General features: G+C 39.3%; 1 long non-coding RNA gene across 1 annotated transcript in view; it reads right to left on the bottom strand.

Moving 5' to 3' along the window:
• LOC110072855 (uncharacterized) overlaps nucleotides 1-13,609 on the bottom strand; it is an 86,701-nt gene that overhangs the window by 48,134 nt on the left and 24,958 nt on the right. Inside the window, exon 3 of the long non-coding RNA XR_013536919.1 lies at nucleotides 11,572-11,640. This is a non-coding gene — a long non-coding RNA (uncharacterized LOC110072855). The remainder of the gene's footprint in view (nucleotides 1-11,571; nucleotides 11,641-13,609) is intronic.

The raw sequence follows: 13,609 nt of genomic DNA, 5'->3' as shown, positions 1-13,609 counted from the left end.
GTTAGATTGCAAGTCCCATATTCCTTCCTTATTGGCTATGCTGGTTAAGGTAAATGGGAGTTGCTGGAGGACCACATCTCAGATCATTCTTAGTGGGCTTCCATCACATTCAATACCTAAAGTCTAGTAGCACAGAGTATAAAATATTATATTAAATGTACAAATGATGTGTTGTTCTATAAGGCAGTCTCCTCTGTTTCTGAGGATGTGGCATCACACATAATTTTATCCATCATTTTTATGTCTTATTCTAACTAACCATCCCTATTTACTGTAATAGTTTTCACTGACTTACAAAAAACTGGGAGTCTATCTAAACCTCAAAATCTTGTTCATACCCATTCATCAAGTATATCTCCATCTCTCTAGCCTGCAATTCAGTCCCCATTTAATTCTTTAAAAATACTGGTCAATCTGGCAAGAATTTGACTAATTTGGCAGTTTGGGGATTCTTTCTATGATGGCAAAAGAAAAATTCCTGTTGTCCTGGTTCCATTTATAGATCTAAACAACTTCTCTCGTACAGCAGATGGGATTAAATGCATCTTTATCCCAGTGGCTATTGCAGAATTGACTAAAATGTATCCCTCCAGGGTTTTTGAAGAAACCATGCTCTTCTACCTGATGTTGGATGTGGGATACTGAGACACTCTTTGTCCAGATATATTCACAAATGAATTTATGCCAACTAGCAACATGCAAATCTGGATTAACTGCAACACCTTTGCAATAATAATGGTACCTCTTTTGCTGACCTACATTGTGTTACACAAGCTATGGTGTGGTCCCACCAAAATCATTCACTTATCAAACTGGTGGTCCTAACATTTAGGTCTCCAAATGTACTCCAGTTTTAATTAGCAGAGGACCCAGCAGTATCATTAATGTTCAAGGATTCTGAGAACTCAGGTTTGCAAACCAATGTATTAGAACAAACACAACAGCTGTTAAAACACAGTGATAGCAATTCTTGCATTTTTTACATTGATAGGCTTATCATAAATTTGGCACTGGCAGATGTTGTCCACTTTAGGGAGGAAAACATTGGTGAGATTTTACTGAATATTTTGATATATATTAATATAATCAGTTGAAAGAATGCCTCCATTGCTGATGTGCAGAGTGTATTTTCAAAGCATCTGGGCACAGATCTTGGTCATACAATATTTCTGGAAGATTAATAGGAACTAGTCACCACCTCATTTGTTTATAACTACATCTTAAAGGGAGAACTGGTTTCATCAAAGGAATTGGCACCATGCTGCATTCTACAGATAATCTGCCACAGCTGTGCTTTAGATAACTGATATCTTAGGCATCATTTTTCAGATTGCATCTATTTGTCTTCCCATTTTTGTGGTTTCTTTAGATCTCAAGGATCCTAGGTAATTTTTAACTCCAAAACATTTAGTTAATTTCCTTTTTCTGAAGACCAGATATTGCTTATTTCCCTTCTATCATTATCCTGGTTTCCCTTTGCATCCAGTGTACACCATAGTTTTCAAAGGGATTTGTTGGTGTGGGTGTTTTCTAAAAGGGCTTTAGATGTCCAAATGTAGTTCTCTAATACTTAAAACGTATTTGGGTTGTGCGTTTCCGAGTTAGCTCCAGATATGTAAATATTTTTCACCATTCATAAGGCCTGCTTTCATGAAGCTTTTTTCCTTAAATGGTAATATATTATTAATTCATCAAATTATACTTGTACTTTCATAAATAAAAATAAGTTACTGACATTGTTTCAAACTATTCTTGTTGCCACAGAGACTGGCGAAACATTAGGAAGAACAACCTTCAGAACACGGCCAAAGAGCCCGAAAAACCCACACCAACCATCAGATCCCGGCCGTTAAAGCCTTTGCGAATATATTCTTGTTTCTCTTTTATACTTAGCAGCACTGTTTACATTATTTTCTCCTTAATCACTACACCAGGGGCTACTTCCGACAGTGGGAGAGGTCATTGCACCTCACTAGGTAGCTATGATCTGCCTTAAGCTGGGCAGCCCCCAGCCAATAAGGTGCTGCCTTGCCATGGTCTGTTAACTTCACAGGGTGCGTGGGGTTTAGGGTGAAAGCTGACAAGCAGATTGAGAACCCTGCACCATGGCAATAACCATAAAAAAACTTCTGCCCTAAAGCTGGGCACCTGGAATGTTCGGACAATGAGCCCTGGCTTTTCTGACAACCTGCAAGAAATAGATGCGTGCAAGACAGCTGTCATCAACATGGAACTGAGTAGGCCACAGATGGCCATTGAAGCCATGCAAGAGACAAGATCGCCAGACTCATGATCTGTCAAAGAAAAAAAATTCTCATTCTTATGGCAGGGAAAACCATGGAATGAGACCAGGGAATATGATGTTGGCTTTGAGGTTAGAAATATTCTGCTGAGATTTATTTATTTATTTATTTACAATATTTTTTAGCCGCACCATTGCCAATGGCTTCTGGGCGGCGTACAACATTAAAACCTAAAAACATTAAAAACATTTTAAGAAACAGTATAAAATACCATATATTAAAATATTTCTTAAAACAATTAAAACATTAAAAGTAATTAATTAAAATGCTGGGTGAACAGAAAGGTCTTTGCCTGGCGCCGAAAGGCCAAGAGTGTCGGAGCCAGGCGGATCTCTCTAGGGAGGGTGTTCCAAAGTTGGGGGGCAACAACCGAGAAGGCCCTATTCCGACATGCCATCCCCTTCACCTCTTTCAGAGATGGCACCTTCAGAAGGGCCTCCTGGCCTGATCTTAGAGGACGGGCAGGCACATACGGAAGAAGGCGGTCCTTTAGATCCATTGTTCCACCTACTGCATGGAGTGAAAGAATCCTGTCTCTGCAGCTCCACTCATCAGCAGGACCAGTCACCCTTATTAGTGCATATGCACAAACCCTGTCGTCTACAGCAGAAGACAAAGAAAAATTCTATGACGATCTGGCAGTTACTGTCAAGAAAATCCCTGAGAAAGAGCCACTGCTCATTTTCAGAGATTTTAATGCTAGAGTTGGTGCTGATCACAATTCTTGGCCCACTTGTCTAGGCTGTTTTGGCATTGGGAAGATGAACAAAATAGCCAATGCTTGCTGGGTTTTGGTGTTATTATGGTATTTGTGTTAGTAACATGTTCTTTAATACAAAGCTTGGAGACATCCAAGATCAAAGCATTGGCATCAGCTCAATCTGATCTTCACTAGACATTCTAGCCCTCGTAGTATTACGATCACACACAGTTATCAGGGTGCTGATTGCGATACTGATAACTCCCTGGTGTTTAGTAGAGTAAAACTGTGAATAAAGAGATTGTATCATATGGAAAAGGAAGGAAGACCCCATATTGACATCAGCAAGACTCACAATCAGAAAAAAGTGGAGAAATTTGCTCAAGCACTTGAGGAAACTCTTCCAGGCCCAGCTGATGCAAATGCATCTGAACAATAGGAACATTTCAAGAATGCTGTTTATAACACCACCTTCTCCACATTTGGCAAGAAGGCCAAAAAGATGGCAGATTGGTTTGATGCCCATGCGGAGGAGTTGATGCCAGCCATCAAGGAAAAAAGGAGAGCTCTAGCAGCATACAAAGCCTGTACTACTGAGTACGACTTGCAGGCTCGTAGCAAAGTTCAACAGACTGCCAGGAGATGTTCTAACAATTATTGGCTTCAACTCTGCTCTCAGATACAGACAGGAACAGACACAGGTAACATCAAGGAAATGTATGATGGTATCAAGCAAGCTTTTAGGTCCATTATAGAAGAAATCTGCTCCTTTGAAGACTGCTACAGGCATGATCATCCAGGACCGAGTACAGCAGATGGAACGCTGGGTGTGGCACTACTCTGAGCTACATTCTAGAGCAGTGGTCCCCAACTTTTTCATCATCATCATCATCATCATCATCATCATCATCATCATCATCATCATCATCATCATCATCATCATTATTATTATTATTATTATTATTATTATTATTATTATTATTATTATTATTATTATTATTATTATTACATGCACACTCAGAAACATTGACCATCTAACCTATAGTTAACAAGACAAAAATACAAAAAGAAAAACTACTAACTAAACAACCCTCCTCCCCCTTTGGAACAGAGATTGAATCATCGTCTGGACCTTGAGTGTCTTCAACAGGATTCTGGTGAGCAGACAGTTGCAGGAAAAATGTAAAGAAATGTAGAGAATAACAGCCACTTATGAATCGTTTTAGCAAGACCTGCCAAGATTTTGGATTAACAATCAGCCTGAAAAAAACACAAATTATAGGCCAGGGCGTGGACTCACCTTCCTCTATTACCATCTCTACTCAAGAATTAGAGGTTGTCGTGTACCTTGGCTGAACAATCTCTGACGCTCTTTCTCTAGATGTCGAGCTGAATAAAAGCATTGGCAAAGCAGCTACCATGTTATCTAGACTCACAAAGAGAGTATGGCTTAATAAGAAGCTGATGGCATATACCAAGATCCAGGTCTATAGAGTCTGTGTCCTGAGCACACTCCTATACTGCAGTGAGTCCTGGACCACAGCAGGAAAGGGAGTTGAACATGTTCCATATGCATTGTCTCCAATGCATTTTTGGCATCACCTGGCAGGACAAAGTTCAAAATAGAGTAGTCCTAGAATGAGCTGGAATTGTTAGCATGTATACATTACTGAAACAATGATGTCTACGTTGGCTTGGGCATGTCATGAGAATGGCTGGCGGTCAGATTCCAAAAGATCTCCTGTATGGAGAATTAGTGCAGTGAAAGTGCTCCAGAGGGAGACCACAGCTGCAATACAAGGATATCTGCAAGTGGGAACGAAAGGCTTTAGGAATGGACATCAACAGATGGAAACCTTGACATCTGAGCACTCAGCTTGGAAGTAGGTGGTGCAGCATGGCCTCTCCCACTTTGAAGAGACACTTGATCAGCAGGCTGAGGCATAGAGGCAGCCTCGAAACCAGCAAATCAGGGAGCTGGACAGGGGACAGACTGTATTTGTCTTCAGTGTGGAAGGGATTGTCACTCTAGACACTTCTTCCAAGGCCATTCAGAGCACGTTACCATAATCTCTTGAGACTGAAGGATGCCCACTGATCACTGCACTATGATCAATACACTGGCCAAAATAATATTTGGGGGCAATTCTGCAGGCCTACTTAATAAATGTGACTAAATAAACATAATAGTGTGCACTACATCTACTTAAAAGAATAATTGCATCTATATGCAAACAAGTAATCATACGAATGTGTGTTCATTCACAGGATTTGTTTGTGTTTTTGGTCTTCAAGCCAAAGAATGCTACAAAAATTCCACAGGCAGAATTTTGGAAATTTCAGCCCACAAACTCAAATTTCCAGACCTCTTGATGTCACCTCCTAGAGAAGGCCTTTCCACTTATTCTCCTTTGCTCCTTCCTGTTGTTCATCTTAAAAATGAAAATAAAGTGGCCATGGTGCTTCCTAGGATCCATAGTTCTTCAAGATATGCTGTCTACAGAGTATAATGGGCAGCAAGAGTATGATTGCTTACCAACGTTTTCCACACACAATAGGGCTCAGTCCTCGCTAGTTGGTCAACCACATCTGCTGTCATGTGACTAATGAGGGGAGGTTGTTTTTTTCAGAGTGCAGAGGACACTGGAAGCCATTAGCCTTGCTGTCCATTAGGCTTTATTGAGGGCAACCCCTGACGAACTATGACTCCGAGGAAATACCAGAACAGCTTTTAAAAAAAAATTAACAGTAGAAGCGAGTGTGACAACATTGGAGGTAAGCCCTTCTCAAGGGGGCAAAATGTAGAGCACTTCAGATTTATATTTGTGGGCTGCTGCTCCCAGAATTCTGCCTGGATAATTCTTGGAGGATTCTGAGGGGGCTGAAGTCCATAAATATAAAATACCACACTGCTATTCATTAATATCCAAAATATAAGAGAAACGGAATAACTGGATTGTGATCAAATATTCAGACATATGTATATTGGCTATATGTATATATGATTGTCTGAACTGTCAAATGCATAAATGTTCAAGTTATAACACTGTCTTCCATACTATAGACACAGCAATGTAGATTACTATAATTTGTCTGCTCAGCATATGTTGTACATCATTAGCATTTTGTAGTGTTTCTGATATGGTTATTTCTTGTCTTATCCCTGCTGTGATACTAACTGGGATGCCATCCAAGAACATGCTTACATCAGCTTGTATCATTAGGTGGACAGAAAAAAAAATCCAATACACACTCAAATAAACAAACATGAGAGCCATGCACGCCAATGTATTTAATGTAGGTCATTAAAAGGAGATTCATGATTGTGTTTACCTTGCATATTTTATTCTGTTTGAAGTTGTGATATACATAGGATGTTCCACAAGTTCTGCAAGACATTGAAATTCATCTGCAAGGTCACTGACTCTTCCAGCTTTGGAAATTCATTAGACATTACTCACACATTTTCAAGCTAGAACATCTCAGTATGGGGCACAATCCAAAGGAATAGGAGTGTTAAGCATGCTGAATGCCCATGAATCTCAGTGTGAGAAACTTAAACATAGGTTTGAAATGGATGGAACTTCAGAGTGCATAACTGTGACAGTTGCATAAAGTGTTTTAAAAACACACACACACACACACAAAATCCAAGCTGAAATTCTTAGAATGCCAAATTCTGGTTCTTCAGTGTTGATGTCCACACTGTTGTTGCAGTTGTGCAGAATCAGCCTTAGTTGTAATTTCAGTAAGTAGTAGTAGCTATTATTATAAGGGTCCTTACATTATCGAGTTGTTTACACATCATGAAAAGGCCACCACAGCTTTCATGTCATTTATCTTATTTATTTTAAATTATATCACAACCAGCTCAGTGAGTTAGTTATCTGGCTGCGGAACCAGAGGTCGGGATTTGGATTTTCCATTGTTAATCCCAGAAGAGCCAGCCTCTATGACTTTCAGCAAGCTGCACAGTCCCAGGTTGACCCCAGAATAAGGGAATGGCAAACCTCTTCTGAGTACTCTCTCTACCTAAAAATGCTGGAAAGGGTCATCATATGTCAGAATTGACTTGACAGCACACAATTATTTTTATATCACAATTGGTCATAATAACTCTGTGCAGAGGGTGGGCATTTTATAAGAAGAATATAATCAAACCCCTTAAAGTAAACATTATCAAAGCATAGTCAATCAGTGGATCTGAAAACAAAAGAAGAAGAATTAAGGATAGACATATATTGACATTAAATCTCAGACTGTGTTCGAGATGAAGGAAAAATAAAGATGCTTTCTATAGCAGGTATCAAAGCAGCATCTTCATCTGCCTCTCTGTTGTGGCACAACATGATTTCGCTGTCTCTTGTGCATGAATATCAATGTATTCATCTACTTCTTCTCCTAACTGGGCAGTTGGTGTATATCCATCATGGCAGATTAGCTGTTCCAGATAGTCTTGTCATAGACACAGTGATGGTGACTTCCTTGTCTCCCCTAATTATTTTAAAGTCATTCTCATAATTTATTCAGGAGATTTATACACTGCACTTCAAAAATATGCTCAGAGTATAGAATATTTTTATAACGTATACATAACGTTTAAACCACATAAAATAAATATAAACATAAATATAAAAGTATACTAATAACAGTAAAAGCCACTCCCATCCTAATCACCTGACACCACAACTGCATCACAAATTATGGGTCTAAATTTTATGTTAGCACCCAGACATGAGCACAGCAGGACATTCATCCATTCCTAACCTTTGCAACTGAACTCCCGTTTTGGATGATTTGCCAGCCCTCTGATATTGAAGGTATATGAAAGGTAACAGCAGAGGGAAGAGTCCTTTCTTTTTGTTCCATCAGTGGAACAATCCCAACAACCCTATTTCAGGGTTTGTTACATCTACAGAATGCCCTCTTGGATCGCACCAATGGAATATAGCACTTTATACATTATTAAACCCCAGTAGTAATCTTGCCGTTATGCATTAGTGAAATTATCACTTACATGTTTTACACCACTAGCAACAACTATTCGGTTTTGACAAGATAACAACCGCAGAATAATCCTCTTGCTCTAGCAGGGCTTGACTGTATATTTGGTGGAGCATTGTCTCTCTGATTGTCTGGATTACCCAGTGACAATGGGGTTGACCTATTGAGGACCATTGACCACTCTTGTTATTCTTCCTCGGCTGAATCATGGCTGGGTAATTGGATTTTATTTTCATTTTATCCGTACTGTTCAGTTAATTGTTTGTTGTTTAATCCAAAACCTTTTTGGTCAGCTAGGTTGATTTTAAAATATAAAACAATATTTTGGTTTGTGCTGTCTCAGAAAGCTACAATGAGCTGAAATATTTAACAACAAAAAAGGCACATTGGCCTTACTGTCCTTAATCTGTTCATTATCAGGCTTGCAGTTTTACTCAAAAGATATCTTTTAGCTGTTGCTGTACTCAGAATGCCTGGAAAATGTCAACTTGAGGTTTCCCAGAGAAGACACATCTGGCCTAAAAACATGGCTTCAACATGTGTCCAGATAACTAGAATAAAATAAAGAACAAATGGAAGATGTGAAAAGGACCCTAAAGAGCCTAAACGTACATTCATATAATACCCCCTTTTCTGATCATGTTATGATCATCTCATAAACCTCACTCAGTGCAGGAAGTGATGCAAAACAGCTGACAGCCTTAGGACAGTACCATAACTTTAATTCCATTTCATAGGAGTTTATTTTCAAATTTTGTTTCACTGAGAAAGAAACAGAGGATGTGTGTGTGTTTTTCAGCAGATGAGGAAGATTTAGAGGAAACTGTTGGATTAATTTGTAGAAAAAGCTCTTCCATTCTGAATTATATTTTCCGGGCACACTGATATCTGCAGTCATCAGGAGTGGGTCAAGGGCAATAGTTTAAGAGGAAGTGGAGACTGGGGACCAAAGGATGTAGTTAGGATCAAATAAGAAATTAGAACTGAAGATCAGATCAGGAGGGAGGCCAATAATCATCCTAACAAATTAGGATGTAAACCTTCACTGAATCTATTAGTAAAGAGAAGAATGAGAAATTTCAAATGTTTTCTTCCTACTAGACAATATTAAAAGTACCTTTGTATTTTTTTATATTTCAGCACTTTTTTGCAAAAAGTCATAGAAGTGATTTTATGCAATTAAAAACCCTTGTAATTTATGTGAAAACCTTTTTTGCTCAGAAAAGTTTGCATGGGTTTTTTTGCAAAACACAAGCTTTAATGCAGAATAAAAGTTTCGCACAAAAAATAATTTTTTTATGAATGCTGCTGTTGATGAAAAAATTATTTCCCCCACACACACACTGTTGCAAGAGCAGAAAATATCACAACAATTAAGCCTTTTTTTCCTTCAAGGATGAGAAAATCTGTAACTATTGATTACATCTTGTGTAATAACCAAAATTACAGGAGCACATGAGAATTCAGGAAGACACAAGAGTTCTTATACTCTTTCTTGTCCAGAATGTTCATGATATAAAGAAGAAGTCAGGTTAGGTCCTGGATATAGTTCACTAAGAAAATGCAAAATGTAGTCTAATGGTTCATCCTTTGGAACAGCTGCATTAGTGTTAGCAGCTCCTGACCAAAGCTTACAAAAGTTATTTTTTTGAACGATGTCTTCTACAACTCCCAAACCAGTATAGTCTGGCAGTGAAACTATTTCTGGATAGTTCAGTGGTTTAGGCATCTGGCTGCAGAGCCAAAGGTTGGGAGTTCAGTTCCCCACTGGGCCTCTTTGACAGGGGCTGGACTTGATGGTTCATAGGGTCTCTTCCAGCTCTGCAGTTCTAGGATTATACTTATGGAATGAAATTGCTTATCTGTCATGCTCTCAAGCTCTGTTCTTAGATATTTGGAAAACTGATTTTGTCTAAAAGCTAGTAAAGCCTAGCCAAACACTTCATATGCTAAAAATGTTTCATTTATGTGACTCCAACCCATAGTACTGTGGAACCTCAACTTGCAAATGTCCCTACCTACAAACATGTCGACTTACGAACGGCTCCGTTCTCAAAAATTGCTTTGACTTGCGAACGGAGCCTCGACCTACGAACGAAAAAAAGGCAGGGGAAAGGGGTAGGAAAATACCCGTCCGAAGCCAGGAGGCTTCGGACAGGTAAGTGCTGCTTTCTGCTTTTTAAAAACTGCCTGTTCTGGGTGGTTTGGGCTGGGGGGGGGGTATGTTTCTGTGGTTTCTTTTTTTTTTCTTTTTTTTCTTTTTTTCTTTTTTTTGCAGTCCCAGCATGGGACTTGCTCCAATGTTTATTTTTGGATTTGCTTGTTTTTGGTTTTTTGCAGTCCCAACGTGGGACTTGCAGTTTGTTTGTTTGTTTGTTTTGGTATTTTTTTTCTTCCTCTGGAATGTATTAATCGGTTTTCAATGCATTCCTATGGGAAATGGTGCCTTGACCTACGAACCTTTTCACTTGCGAACACCATACCAATGCAGATTAAGTTCACAAGTCAAGGTACCACCGTATCAGGTGGTACAGCACAGGAACACATTTGCTTTCCCTGTTTAGAGAAATATCTCCCTTAACAAAGCTTTAGAAAGTATGACTGTATGCTTATGCTGGCACCAAAATATTTGTACCACATTATCACTTCAGAAGTAACTACTGGTAATAATACTACAGAACTGTTAGTTTACCAGGAATGTGCAGCTTTTTCACACATTGTATTCTGTGCTTTTTTGCAGTGTTTTAGCTCAGTATTCAATTATGAATAACTTCAGCATGTCATTATATCCATGCTTCTTCAATCTAACTGTCCAAGCTCTGGTGGTAAATGAGGGGTGCAGGAGAAAGAAACAATGGAGAAGTCCTGTTGCAATTAGATCTTTGAAATCCAACTTGAATCTCCAGTGCCTCTTGAAATGTCTTTACTGTGGTTTGGGATCCGCTTTTCCTGTCAACAGGCATGTTAGAGAAACTCAAACCAGGAACCAACTAGTTTTAGAAATCCCAAAGAGATGGGTGTGACCCTGTAAAGAAATGTGAAGGAATGTAGAAAGCTATATTCCTTTTATCGAATTAATGTAATTGAAAACAACACTAGAATCCTTGAAATGACTCAAGAAGAAAATGACTCAAATGCGTGGAGATGCTTAGTCAGTAATCATCAGATGCTATATAATTATTACCTTATATAGCTTATAATTATTACCTGCTTATAATTATTACCTAGGGATCCAAGTTGGCATATTTCTATGTATTTTAACAATGCCTCTCGTACACTGTTTATGCTACAAGTTCATGCTATCTTCTCTTCTCCCGTGGCACATTTTTGTGTAAGTTTATAATGCTTTCTATCTATTTATTTCCCCCTTTCAAATGAAAAATAAAGAAGGGGGTATTTCATGGTCCTGCAAGAATGCTAACCTTTCTTATTAGAGTCTAAATCCTCCAGATATGTTTTTTTTTCCTCTCAAAGCAAGTCTTCAGCTTTAGCTGAGATATGGGAGGATATGGGAGTACCAAGCCAATCAAAGAATGAAACTATTCACGATTGTTAGACACTCACCAGCTCCTTGGTCTGCTGTCCTTATCAGCAAACTGAAAAGATCTTGGCTGTCTGCTTGTTTGGTAACGGCTTTTCAGAGAACCAGGGATGAGATAAGAAGAAATAGGAGACAAAACAGTGCAATTAAAAGCAGTAGCAAGCAAAAAGAAACAAATTAAAGATAACTGTAGCAACAGAAGAATGTTGCACTGTGTATGAAGTGCTCTTATTTTTCCAGCTAGGGAAAAAAAAGTGTTTCATTTTTTCAAAATATCTCATATATGGACAAACATACAAAAATCAATTTAAAGCAAAATTTGAAAAATCGTGACAAACCCAACTTTATGTCTGTCCCCTTTGCTAACTATGTCATCACAAGTATCTAAAAGAACTGAGGGATAATTTTTCTGCTCCTTTAATAATAATTATTACATATCATCAAGTTGATTCTGACTTATAGCAACCCTTCCCAGAATTTTCTAGGTCTACAGTACTTAAAGGATTTTTATTGCACCATTTTGTTCTTTGGGAGCACAACGGAACTGTGTATCATGCTACGCAGGCTGGCTCTTCTTATGAGAGTTACAGTGGGGAATCAAACTTCAGAGGTTATAGCCAAGTGCCCACTTGGAGCGCACTCGTTCAGGTTTTTTGATATCAGTTCCCAGAATTTTGCAAGAATTTTGTGAACTGTACCCTAGAGACCAAAATCAGCATACCTATAGCATACACACACACACACACCCGAAAAGAGTTGTGGAATGATTCATCTGCACCACTGGGCTCCTTCAGCTATTCAGTTTCTTGTGGTTAATTTTTTGGGGGGAAAAGAAAAGAAACTGCCACAGGGCTTCCTAGGAAGCATAGTCTTCACACCCATTAGACTCTATAGAGCATTCTCCCCCCCCCCAAAGAAATATGGCTCCCAGGAAGCACCATTCCATTTTTGATTTATTTTGCAGATCAACCACAGGTAACAGGGAGGCTGACGGAGTCCAATGGTGCAGATAAATCACCCCAAAGTAAAGCAAAGCAACATGTGCTCTTTCTATACCACCCCATAGTGCTTAAGGCACTCTCCTGTTCGTTTAATATTTTTAATTATGCAGACTACACATTTATTTGCCTCCCCCATGATCTGGGTAGTCAATTTACTGACTTTGGAACCTGAGTCAGCTTTAAGCCAGTTACCTGAGCCCATCAGGATCGAACTCAGGCCATGAGCAAAGTACTAGCTGAAGTAAAAGGTAAAGGTTCCCCTTGACATTTTTTAGTCCAGTCGTGTCAGACTCTAGGGGGCGGTGCTCATCCCGCTTCTCAAGCCATAGAGCCAGCGCCTGTCCAAAGACAGTTTCCATTGTCACGTGGCCAGCGTGACTAGGGAACACCTTTTTACCTTCCCACCAAGATGGTACCTATTTATCTACTCGCATTTGCATGCTTTCGAACTGCTAGGTTGGCGAGGAGCTGGGACAAAGTGATGGGAGCTCACTCCGTTGCGTGGATTCGATCTTACGACTGCTGGTCTTCTGACCCTGCAGCACAGGCTTCTGTGGTTTAACCCGCAGTGCCACCACTGCACCACAAGGCTCCTCAGTAGGGGGCAAAATCTACAGGTGTCCTGATTTTGGCTCCTGAGCTGCAATTTCCAGAAATCTTGGAGAATTCCAGCAAGTGAAGTTCAAAAATTCAAAAGAACACAGTCCTGGTGTCCACATGATTGAGCTATCCAGTCAGCTTCACTCCAGCTTTGTTTTAGGAAATCATGATTAATAAAAGAAACATGGGAAAGGACTTTTGAGTATCCAAGTTTGATTATTTGCAGGACTAGCTACAAGGTGAGAACTGTTCTTATTTCTGTTTTTAGGGCAACTGTACGATTAGAAATAACCATCTGTAACTGCCAAGCACTATATTGAGTGGCATCTTACACTGGTTTTATTAACTCAAGAAGTTGTTATGTAGTGCAACTTTACCTTGCACTAAGGACCAGTTCTTAGATCATCATCATGGTGCAGTCAAGATGCTGTGGGAATCAGATGGTTGATTTGCTTCCTTG

The sequence above is a fragment of the Pogona vitticeps genome, chromosome 5, assembly GCF_051106095.1.
Source record: "Pogona vitticeps strain Pit_001003342236 chromosome 5, PviZW2.1, whole genome shotgun sequence".
Taxonomy (NCBI): Eukaryota; Metazoa; Chordata; class Lepidosauria; order Squamata; family Agamidae; genus Pogona; species Pogona vitticeps.
This window is presented reverse-complemented; position numbering and strand designations above follow the sequence as displayed.